Source organism: Schistocerca piceifrons, chromosome X, assembly GCF_021461385.2.
Source record: "Schistocerca piceifrons isolate TAMUIC-IGC-003096 chromosome X, iqSchPice1.1, whole genome shotgun sequence".
NCBI lineage: Eukaryota > Metazoa > Arthropoda > Insecta > Orthoptera > Acrididae > Schistocerca > Schistocerca piceifrons.
The window spans coordinates 211,473,960-211,486,041 of NC_060149.1; positions in this window are offsets into that span (position 1 = coordinate 211,473,960).

Below are 12,082 nucleotides of genomic sequence, written 5' to 3' on the forward strand. Positions count from 1 at the left end.
GTATCTCAGCAATAATGGCTTACAACCAGTTACCATGCTGTGGGGATGTGAACCCCGATTTGTAGCTATAACAGTCAGATACACTACTGGCTATTAAAATTGCTACACCACGAAGATGACGTACTACAGACACAAAATTTAACTGACAGGAAGAAGATGCTGTGATATGCAAATGATTAGCTTTTCAGAGCAACCACACAAGGTTGGCGCCGGTGGCGACACCTACAACGTGCTGACATGAGGAAAGTTTCCAACCGATTTCTCATACACAAACAGCAGTTGACCGGCGTTGCCTGGTGAAACGTTGCTGTGATGCCTCGTGTAAGGAGGAGAAATGCGTACCATCACGTTTCCGACTTTGATAAAGGTCGGATTGTAGCCTATCGCGATTGCGGTTTATCGTATCGCGTTGGTCGAGATCCAATGACTGTTAGTAGAATATGGAATCGGTGGGTTCAGGAGGGTAATACGGAACGCCTTGCTGGATCCCAACGGCGTCGGATCGCTAGCAGTCGAGGTGACAGGCATCTTATCCGCATGGCTGTAACGGATCGTGCAGCCACGTCTCGATCCCTAAGTCAACAGATAGGGACGTTTGCAAGACAACAACCACGTGCACGAACAGTTCGAAGACATTTGCAGCAGCATGGACTATCAGCTCGGAGACCATGGCACCGGTAACCCATGACGCTGCATCACAGACAGGAGCGCCTGCGATGGTGTACTCAACGACGAACCTGGGTGCACGAATAGCAAAATGTCATTTCTTCGGTCGCACACGTGTTTGGCGACATCGCGGTGAACGCACATTGGAATCGAGTATTCGTCATCGCCATACCGGCGTATCACCCGACGTGATGGTATGGGGTTGCATTGGCTACACGTCTCGGTCACCTCTTGTTCGCATTGACGGCACTTTGAACAGTGGACGTTACATTTCAGATGTGTTACGACCCGTGGCTCTACCCTTCATTCGATCCCTGCGAAACCCTATATTTCAGCAGGATAATGCACGACCGCATGTTGCAGATCCTGTACGGGCCTTTCTGGATACAGAAAATGTTCGACTGCTGCCCTGGCCAGCACATTCTCCAGATCTCTCACCAATTGAAAACGTCTGGTCATTGGTGGCCGAGCAACTGGCTCGTCACAATACGCCAGCCACTAACCGCTCTTGATGAACTGTGGTATCGTGTTGAAGCTGCATGGACAGCTGTACCTGTACATCCCATCCAAGCTCTGTTTGACTCAATGCCCAGGCGTATCAGGGCCGTTATTACGACCAGAGGTGGTTGTTCTGGGTACTGATTTCTCAGGATCTATACACCCAATTGCGTGAAAATGTAATCAATGGCAGTTCTAGTATAATATATTTGTCCAATGAATACCCGTTTATCATCTGCATTTCTTCTTGGTGTAGCAATTTTAATGGCCAGTAGTGTAAGATGCATCGAATATCCGCACTTCTGTAGTACGTAGTGCAGTGTCTCTGCTAGTTTCACCATTGCCAAGCCTTACCTTATTTGCTGAAATTTCGTGTAAAGAACAGGAAATACATAAAATTTAGAACAGTGGATGCTATCGTTGATATGGAATATCATGTGAAAGTCGTGAAATGTATCAGTTATCACAGCCGAAGGCTGCTTATTGCATTGTGCGATCGTATAACTGCTGCAGTGTGCAAGTCGTGCTAATGCTTTTAAATAACAGAAAAGTGACCACAGTAAAATCGCAATGAGAGAGTATTTTTAGATACCACTTCATATAACTAACTTGAGAAAGCAAATGGGATTATACATATCCTATTAGCGCACATACGACTTGTGAATGTAATGTTCAATATGTAATCACCACGAACAGTGTTTCCATACACATCACAAACCATTTAGGGTGCTAATCTGATGGAAAGTGTGCCTGAACTATGATACTCGTCGGATTAATCTGTTAAAGTCAGCCTCGTAACTATTCTCACAAAGAACCAAGAAACCATTAACGACACATGGATGCTTCTTTCATACAGTTACGTGGAGATGTAAATCCACTTATATGAAGAATCACGTCAGCTATAAGCGGTCCCGAATTCTCCTCGCTGATCGAGGTACATCTATGTCATTTGTTTTTGTGAATTGTTAAGACGAGATGGAGAAGTTAACATAATAAATTAAACTGTATTTTATTAAAATATTATTTGGTTTCCAGTTGAGATGGTATCATGCTTAAAATGCAAACAACATCTGTACGCGAAAGGTTTTGGGCATGAAAAGTTGTTGCAGTTCATTCAAACTATGCACACTATAAAAGCAGTGACATTAAATAGGAACACTTCCTAATGTTCTGCAGAATTATATTGTTTTGTTCAAGAATCGGTTTTCGATTTCCCAGGCCATCTTCATGTGGCTAAGCAGCCAATAGCCTGTTCATGAGCAAATAACTATAATTTACAAATGATTAGGAAATGTCTTCCAGTTAATATTATTGTCATGATCCGTCAAGCACCAACGGGAGCTTTAGTTAATGTTAAAATAATAACTTCCATCTGCGTAAGATAATTCAAAATTTTTTTCAGATCAGAATTCCTGAAAAACCGATTACACATTTTACGGCAGTGAGCGGAGCCTGTTTTTTTTTTTTTTTTTTTTTTTTTTTTTTTTTTTTTTTTTTTTTTTTTTTTTAAGTGCTGTTATCCTTTTCGTGGATCACAGCCCACTAGTTCGTATTCGTAGCGGTGGTACTTCTTCAACCTGTCCACTGTTATGACGTATAAAACACATCATGTTCTTCGCATGGTCTATATAAACCAATGGTTAGTGTAGTTTATCTCTATAAATATGTTTTTGAGCATTTAATTGCTACCGACCATATCTTTAACGATATTAATAGGAAGATGACGTCAACAACATGCTCACATTATTCTCAGCTTTAAGCACAGTTAGCATTCTTAATCAATGACGTACTAAAAGTGTTTACTTCGAAGTCAAATTAACATTCTATAAGGGATTCTCTTTCATTACATTTGTAACTCAGATAAGATAAATAGACATTTTAAGTATAAAAATAATTATTCGGGAATATGTTTTAGTATATGTGTGCATATCGAAGGGAGTCATCCCAAATGCGCAACGGGCCCTTCCCGATACCATGAAGAACACAGGGCGCAGCGAACTGCAGATGCTGGCTCATGTCGATATTAATTATGTGTGTCGCTTTGGGTAGAAAGAGATACTCTTTGGGTTCCAGCGGTTATTTTTAGTGGTAAAGACTGCCTATCTGGCTTGTGAGGTGAAGGCAGAGCTCACCATCTGCAGCAACGTCGACAGGACCGAATGGATGGTCTGGATCAGAGACTCAGACAGTTCTCTGACCGTGTAGGCTGCAGACTCCTTGACTTGCACTATATGGTGGTGGAGTATAGGATTCTGTTTAATACGTCAGGGGCCATTACAAACAGAAGGCGGCTCACGGATGGTGGGAGCCGTGTGGAGTGGACTGGGTGGTTTTTTAGATTAGAGGGTCTTGGGAAATAATGAAAAGGGCTTTCATTTCAAACGTAGGAACCATAGGTGTTCTAGTTGTAAACTTTCGTATGTTGGGAAAGAACCAGAGCTCCAAGCGCTAACAGAAAGCATTGAAGCTAAAACCGTTAAAGGCACTGAAAGCCAGCTAAGGCAGGAAACAAGTTCAGCCAAAATTCTTACAAAGAATCTAATGGTGTTCAGAAAGGATAGATTAAATACAGTTGGTGGTCGCATGTTTACTGCTGTTAGAAGTAATTTATCTTGTAGAGAAACTGAAGTAGATAGTTCCTGTGAGTTAGTATGGCTAGAGGTTATACTTGTATCCGAAATAAATTAATAAGTGGTTCTTTTTATCGACTCAGTGACTGTGGTAATACAGTTGCTGAAAGGTTAAAGAAAAATTGAGTCTAATCTCAAATAGGTTCAAATGGTTCAAATGGCTCTGAGCATTATGGGACTTAGCATCTCAGGTCATCAGTCCCCTAGAACCTAGAACTACTTAAACCTAACTAACCTAAGGACATGATACACATCCATGCCCGAGGCAGGATTCGAACCTGCGACCGTAGCGGTCACGCGGTTCAAGTGTACACAACGAAACTTTATCTTTACATCTGACAGAAAATCCAAAGAGATTCTGGTCGTATGTGAAGTTCACCAGTGGCAAGACACAGTCAATACCTTCTGTGTGCGAGAGCGATGATAATGTCACTGATGACAGTGCCAATAAAGCAGAGTTACTAAGCACGATTTCGCGAAATTCGTTCATCGAAGAAGACAAAGTAAATATTCCATAATTCAAATCAAGAGCAAATGACAACATGAGTGACTTAGAAGTAGATATTTTCGGCGTAGCGAAGCAACTCAAATGACTTAATAAAGGCAAGTTTTCCACTCCAGATTGTTTACCAATTAGGTTTCTTTCATGGTATTCTGATATAATGGCTCAATACTTAGAAACTATATACAACCGATCGCTTGACGAAAAATCCGTACCTAAAAATTTGGAAGTTGCACGGGTCACATCAACGCTTTAGATATCAAATAGGCGTAATCCGCAGAATTATAGACCCATATCACTGACACCGATTTGCTGTAGGATTTTGGAACATTACTATGTTCAAACATTATGAATTACGTAGAAGGAAACCATGTATTGAGAAATCATCATCACGGATTCTTAAAAAAATGATGTTGTGCAACACAACTAGATTATGAAGTAATGAGTGCTATGGACATGGAATCTCGAACTGATTCCGTATTGCTAGATTTCCAGAAGGCTTTTGATATCATTCTTCACAATCGGCTTCTAATCAGACTGCGTGCCTCCGTTGTATTGTCTCAGTTGTGCAACTGGATTCGTAATTTCCTGTCAGAAAGGTCACAGTTCGTAACAATTGACGGAAAGTCATCGAGTAAAACAGAAGTGACATCTGATATAGTTCAAGGAAATGGTATATGCCCTCTGCTGTGCCTGATGTATATTAATGAACAGCTTAGCGACCGATGCTTCAGTAGAGTAGACTGCATGATCTGTACAGATTACTTTTCGTTTTCCTTTAATCGAATTTTTATATTGTTCACAAATTGCAACACGTTCTAAACTTTTCACGTTAATTAAGGTCATTGAAGCACTGTCTTTTCCAGATGTGCTTCTGACCAAATAGTGGTTCTGCTAGCTGGAGTAGAAGTTTTTTTGTTAACCATGACTTTTGTGTTTTTGTGGTTACATTTCCACAGGAACTTTTAACCCCAACACATTTTTTTAAATATCTAAACGAAAAGTGCTTCCTTTAGTGAACCATGGACCATGCTGTTGGTGGGGAGGCTTGTGTGCCTCAGCGATGCAAATAGCCGTACCGTAGGTGCAACCACAACGGGTGGGGGTGGGGGGGGGGGTGGTATCTGTTGAGAGGCCAGGCAACATGTGGTTCCTGAAGAGGGGCAGCAGCCTTTTCAGTAGTTGCGGGGGCAACAGTCTGGATGATTGACTGAAAAAAATTTTGAATTTTGTGGTAATGTCTTATGGGACCAAACTGCTGAGGTCATCGGTCCCTAAGCCTACACGTTACTTCACACTACTTAATCTAACTTAAACTAACTTACACTACGGACAACACACATGGACAGTGACAAGACGCCCCAGACCGCGTGGCTACCCCGCGCGGTGATGATTGACAGATCTGGCCTCGTAACATTAACCAAAACGGCCTTGCTGTGCTGGTACTGCGAACGGCTGCAAGCAAGGGGAAACTACAGCTGTAATTTTTCCCGAGGGCATGCAGCCTTACAGTATGGTTAAATGATGGTAGAATCCTCTTGAGTAAAATATTCCGGAGGTAAAACAGTCCCCCATTCGGATCGCCAGGCGGGGACTACTCAGGAGGACGTCGTTATCAGGAGAAACAAAACTGACGTTCTGCGGATCGGAGCGTTGAATGTCAGATCCGTTAAACGGCCAGGTAGGTTAGAAAATTTAAAAAGGGAAATTGATAGAATAAAGTTACATATAGTGGGAATTGGTGAAGTTAGATGGCAGGACGAACAAGGCTTCTGGACAAGTGAATACATGGTTATAAATATAAAATCAAATAGTGGTAAAGCAAGAGTAGGTTTAATAATGAATAAAACAATAGACGCGCGGGTGAGCTACTACGGATAGCATAGTGAACGCATTATTGCACCCAAGACAGACACGATGCCCACGCCTACCACGGTAGTACATGTATACAGGGTGGTGCACTGATCGTGACAGGGCCAAATATCTCACGAAATAAGCATCAAACGAAAAACTACAAAGAACGAAACTTGTCTAGCTTGAAGGGGGAAACCAGATGGCGCTATGGTTGGCCCGCTAGATGGCGCTGCCATAGGTCAAACGGATATCAACTGCGTTTTTCTAAATAGGAACCCCCATTTTTTATTACATATTTGTGTAGTACGTAAAGAAATATGAATGTTTTAGTTGATCACTTTTTTCGCTTTGTGATAGATGGCGCTGTAATAGTCACAGACATATGGCTCACAATTTTAGACGAACAGTTGGTAACAGGTAGGTTTTTTAAAATAAAATACAGAACGTAGGTACGTTTGAACATTTTATTTCGGATGTTCCAATGTGATACATGTACCTTTGTGAACTTATCATTTCTGAGAACGCATGCTGTCACAGCGTGATTAACTGTAAATACCATATTAATGCAATAAATGTTCAAAATGATGTCCGTCAACCTCAAAGCATTTGGCAATATGTGTAGCGACATTCCTCTCAACAGCGCGTAGTTCGCCTTCCGTAATGTCCGGACATGCATTGACAATGTGCTGACGAATGTTGTCAGGCGTTGTCGGTGGATCACGATAACAAATATCCTTCAACTTTCCCCACAGAAAGAAATCCGGGGACGTCAGATCCGGTGAACGTGAGGGCCATGGTATGGTGCTTCGACGACCAGTCCACCTGTCATGAAATATGCCATTCAGTACCGCTTGAACCGCACGCGAGCTATGTGCCGGACATCCATCACGTTGGAAGTGCATCGCCATTCTGTCATGCAGTGAAACATCTTGTAGTAACATCGGTAGAACATTACGTAGGAAATCAGCATACATTGCACCATTTAGATTTCCATCGCTAAAATGGGAGCCAATTATCCTTCCTCCCATAATGCCGCATCATACATTAACCCGCCAAGGTCGCTGTGTTCCCCTTGTCGCAGCCATCGTGGATTTTCCGTTGCCCAATACTGCATATTATGCCGGTTTACGCTACTGCAGTTGGTGAAAGACGCTTCGTCGCTAAACAGAACGCATGAAAAAAATGTCACCGTTCCGTAATTTCTCTTGTGCCCAGTGGCAGAACTGTACACGACATTCAAAGTCTTCGCCATGCAATTCCTGATGCATGCCTGGTGCAATCGATTTTGATGTAGCATTCTCAACACCGAAGTTTTGGAGACTCCCGATTCTTGCTGAATTTTTCTGCTACTGATGTGCGGATTAGCCGCGACAGCAGCTAAAACACCAACTTGGGCATCATCATTTGTTGCAGGTCGTAGTTGACGTTTCACACGTGGCTGAACACTTCCTGTTTCTTTAAATAACGTAACTATCCGGCGAACGGTCAGGCCACTCGGAATTATGTCGTCCAGGATACCGAGCAGCATACATAGCACACGCCCGTTGGGCATTTTGATCACAATAGCTATACATCAACACGTTATCGACCTTTTCTGCAATTGGTAAACGGTACATTTTAACACGGGTAACGTATCACGAAGCAAATACCGTCCGCACTGGCGGAATGTTACGTGACCACGTACTTATTCGTTTGTGACTAATACAGCGCCATCTATCACAAAGCGAAAAAAGTTATCCAAGTAAAACATTCATATTTCTTTACGTACTACACGAATATGCAATAAAAAATGGGGGTTCCTATTTAAAAAAACGCAGTTGATATCCGTTTGACCTATGGCAGCACCATCTAGCGGACCAACCATAGCGCCATCTGGTTTCCCCCTTCAAGCTAGACGAGTTTCGTTCTTGGTAGTTTTTTCGTTTGATGCTTATTTCGTGAGATATTTGGCCCGGTCACTATCAATGGACCACCCTGCATATGCCAACTAGCTCCGCAGATGACAAAGAGATTGAAGAAATGAATGATGAGATAAAAGAAATTATTCAGATAGTGAAGGGAGACGAAAATTTAATATTCATGGGGGCTGGAATTCGATAGTAGTGAAAGGAAGAGAAAGAGAAGTAGTAGGTGAATATGGAATGGGGGATAGATTATATAATGGTAAGAAAGAGACTTACGAAGCGGGTTTTAAATTGTAAGACATTTCTAGAAGCAGATGTGGACTCTGACTACAATCTATTGGTTATGAACTGTAGATTAAAACTGAAGAAACTGCAAAAAGGCGGGAATTTAAGAAGATGAGACCTGGATAAACCGAAAGAACCAGAGGTTTGAGAGAGTCTCAGAGAGAGCATTAGGGAACTATTGACAAGAACGGGGAAAAGAAGTACAGTAGAAGGAGAATGGGTAGCTTTGAGAGATGAAATAGTGGAGCCAGCAAAGAATCAAGTAGGTAAAAAGACGAGGGCTGGCAGAAATCCTTGGGTAACACAAGAGATACTTAATTTAATTGATGAAACTAGAAAGTATAAAAATGCTGTAAATGATGCAGGCAAAAAGTAATACAAACGTTTCAAAAATGTGATCGACAGGAAGAGCAAAATGGCTAAGCAAGGATAGGCTCTGAGCACTATGGGACTTAACTTTTGTGGTCATCAGTCCCATAGAACTTAGAACTACTTAAACCTAACTAACCTAAGGACACCACACACATCCATGCCCGAGGCAGTATTCGAACCTGCGACCGTAGCGGTCGAGCGGTTCCAGACTGTAGCGCCTAGGACCGCTCGGCCACCCCGGACGGCAAGCAAGGATAGCTAGAGGATAAATGTAAGGATGTAGAGGTATGTATCGTTAGGGGTAAGATAGATACTGCGTAAAATCTTGTATAAATGTCAAGAGCTCAGATGCAAAACCAGTTCTAAGCAAAGAAGGGAAAGTAGGAAGGTGGAAGGAGTATATAGAGAGAGGGTCTATTCAAGGGCGATGTAGTTGAGGACAATGTTATGGAGGTAGAAGAGCACCTAGATGAAGATGAAATGGGAGATATGACATTGTGTGAAGAGTTTGACAGAGCACTGAAAGACCTAAGTAGAAATAAGGCCCTGGGAGTAGACAACATTCCATTAGAACTGCTGAGAGCCTTGGGAGAGCCAGTCATGACATATCTCTACCATCTGGTGAGCAAGATTTATGAGACAGGCGCATACCTTCAGACTTCAAGAAGACTATAATAATTCCAATCCCAAAGAAAGCAGGTGTTGACAGGCGTGAAAATTACCGAACTATGAGTTTAATAAGTCACAGCTGCAAAATACTAACACGAATTCTTTACAGACAAATGGAAACACTTGTAGAAGCCGACCTCGGGGAAGATCAGTTTGGATTCTGTAGAAATGTTGGAACACGTGAGGAAAATGGTTCAAATGGCTCTGAGCACTATGGGACTTAACTGCTGAGGTCATCAGTACCCTAGAGGTTAGAACTACGTAAACCTTACTAATCTAAGGACATCACACACATCCATGCCCGAGGCAGGATTCGAAGCTGCGACCGTGGCGGTCGCACAGATGCAGACTATAGCGCCTAGAACCGCTCGGCCACTTCGGCCGACACGTGAGGCAACACTGACTCTACGACTTACATTAGAAGATAGATTAAGAAACGACAAAACTACGTTTCTGGCATTTCTAGACTTAGAGAAAGCTTTTGACAATGTTGGCTGGAGTACTCTCTTTCAAATTCTGTAGGTGGCAGGGGTCAAATACTGGGAGCGAAAGGCTATTTACAATTTTTACAGAAACCAGATGGTAGTTATAAGAGTCGAGGGGCATGAAAGGGAAGCAGTGGTTGGGAAGGGAGTGAAACAGCGATGTAGCCTATCCCCGATACCCGCATCTCGTGGTCGTGCGGTAGCGTTCTCGCTTCGCACGCCCGGGTTCCCGGGTTCGATTCCCGGCGGGGTCAGGGATTTTCTCTGCCTCGTGATGGCTGGGTGTTGCGTGCTGTCCTTAGGTTAGTTAGGTTTAAGTAGTTCTAAGTTCTAGGGGACTGATGACCATAGCTGTTAAGTCCCATAGTGCTCAGAGCCTATCCCCGATGTTTTTAGTAGGTATATTGAGCAAGCAGTAAAGGAAACAAAAGAAAAATTTGGAGTAGGAATTAAAATCAATGGAGAAGAAATAAAAACTTTGAGGTTTGCCGATGACGCTGTAATTCTGTCAGAGACAGCAAACGACCTGGAAGAGCAGTTGAGCGGTATGGACAGTGTCTTGAAATTATGGTCTCAAATGAACATCAACAAAAGCAAAACGAGTATAATGGAATGCAGCCGAATTAAATCGGGTGATGCTGAAGGAATTAGGTTAGGAAATGAGACACTTAAAGTAGTAGATGAGATTTGCTACTTGGGCAGCAAAATAAATGATGATGGCCGAGGCAGAGAGTATGTAAAATGTAGACTGGCAATGGCAAGAAAAGCATTTCAGAAGAAGAGAAATTCGTTAACATAGAGTATAGATTTAAGAGTCAGGAGGTCTTCTCTGAAAGTATTTGTATGGAGTGTAGCCATGTATGGAAGTGAAACATGGACGATAAATAGTTTGGACAAGAAGAGGATAGAAGCTTTCGAAATGTGGTGCTACAGAAGAATGCTGAAGATTAGATGGGTAGATCACGTAAGTAATGAGGAGGCACTGAATTTGGGAGAAGAGGAATTTGTGGCACAACTTGACTAGAAGACGGGATCATTTAGTAGGACATGTTCTGAGGCATCAAGGGATCACCAATTTAGTATTGGAGGACAGCGTGGAGGGTAAAATTCGTAGATGGAGACCGAGAGATGAATACACTAAGCACACTCATAAGGATGTAGGTTGCAGTGGGTACTTGGGGATGAAGAAGCATGGACAGGATAGAGTAGCATGGGGAACTGCATCAAACCAGTCTCTGGACTGAAGACCACAAAAACTACAACAACAACAACAACAAATGAGAAGTGAAGTACCAATTTTCATAGATCTAGCTTTAAAATTTTTAATATAACGAAATATTTTCTCAAATATTTCCGACCTCTGTTTCACCTCCTTAGGTATTGAATTTCCAAAAATAGTGAAATATGTATCTTTTTATTTCTTACAGAGGAGTGAAATACAAATTTTCGTAGATATAATTTTGAAAATGTTTTCATAATGAAATAATTCCTTAAAAATTTTCATCTCCTATTTCACTCCCTTATGTTGTTGGATTTATAAAAACACTGAAACACGTATTTTTCTTCTTTCTAATAGAGAAGTCAAATACCAGTTTTCATAGATGTACCTTTAAATCTTGTTTTGGAGTTCCTTAATAATGATTAACTTTCTAAAAGGTCGACTGATTGCTGTGCTCCATCATTTTCAAAGTCATATCACAGTCGTTGAGTGCATTCCATATTCCTAATGCAAGGTAACTTGACTTTTTTTTTAATGTGTTATTGGGAAGTCAAATACCAATTTTCATAGATGTAGCTTTAAAAATACTTAAGTAGTTATTTAATAATGATTTATTTTTTTTAAAATTCAACCACTGTTTCACGCCCATAGAGGTTAAGTTTCCAAAAATGCTAAACACGTATTGCTTTCTTTCTGAAAGGGAAACCAAATACCAGTTTTCGTAGGTATAGCTTCAAAATAGTCTTAATAGCGACATATTTCCACAAAGCCTCTCACCTCATATTTCACACCCTTAGGGATGGAATATCGAAAAATCCCTTCTTAATCGACGCGTACAGTATAAAATCAACACTCTCTACAAATTTTAAGTTTCTGACCTTAGTTCTTTGGGCTGGGCGGTTACGTGAGTGAGTGAGTGAGTCAGTCGGGACGATGCCGTTTATATACAGTATAGTGATTTAGAAGCAGCCCTCTTAGACTGCTTGCAGATGATGCTG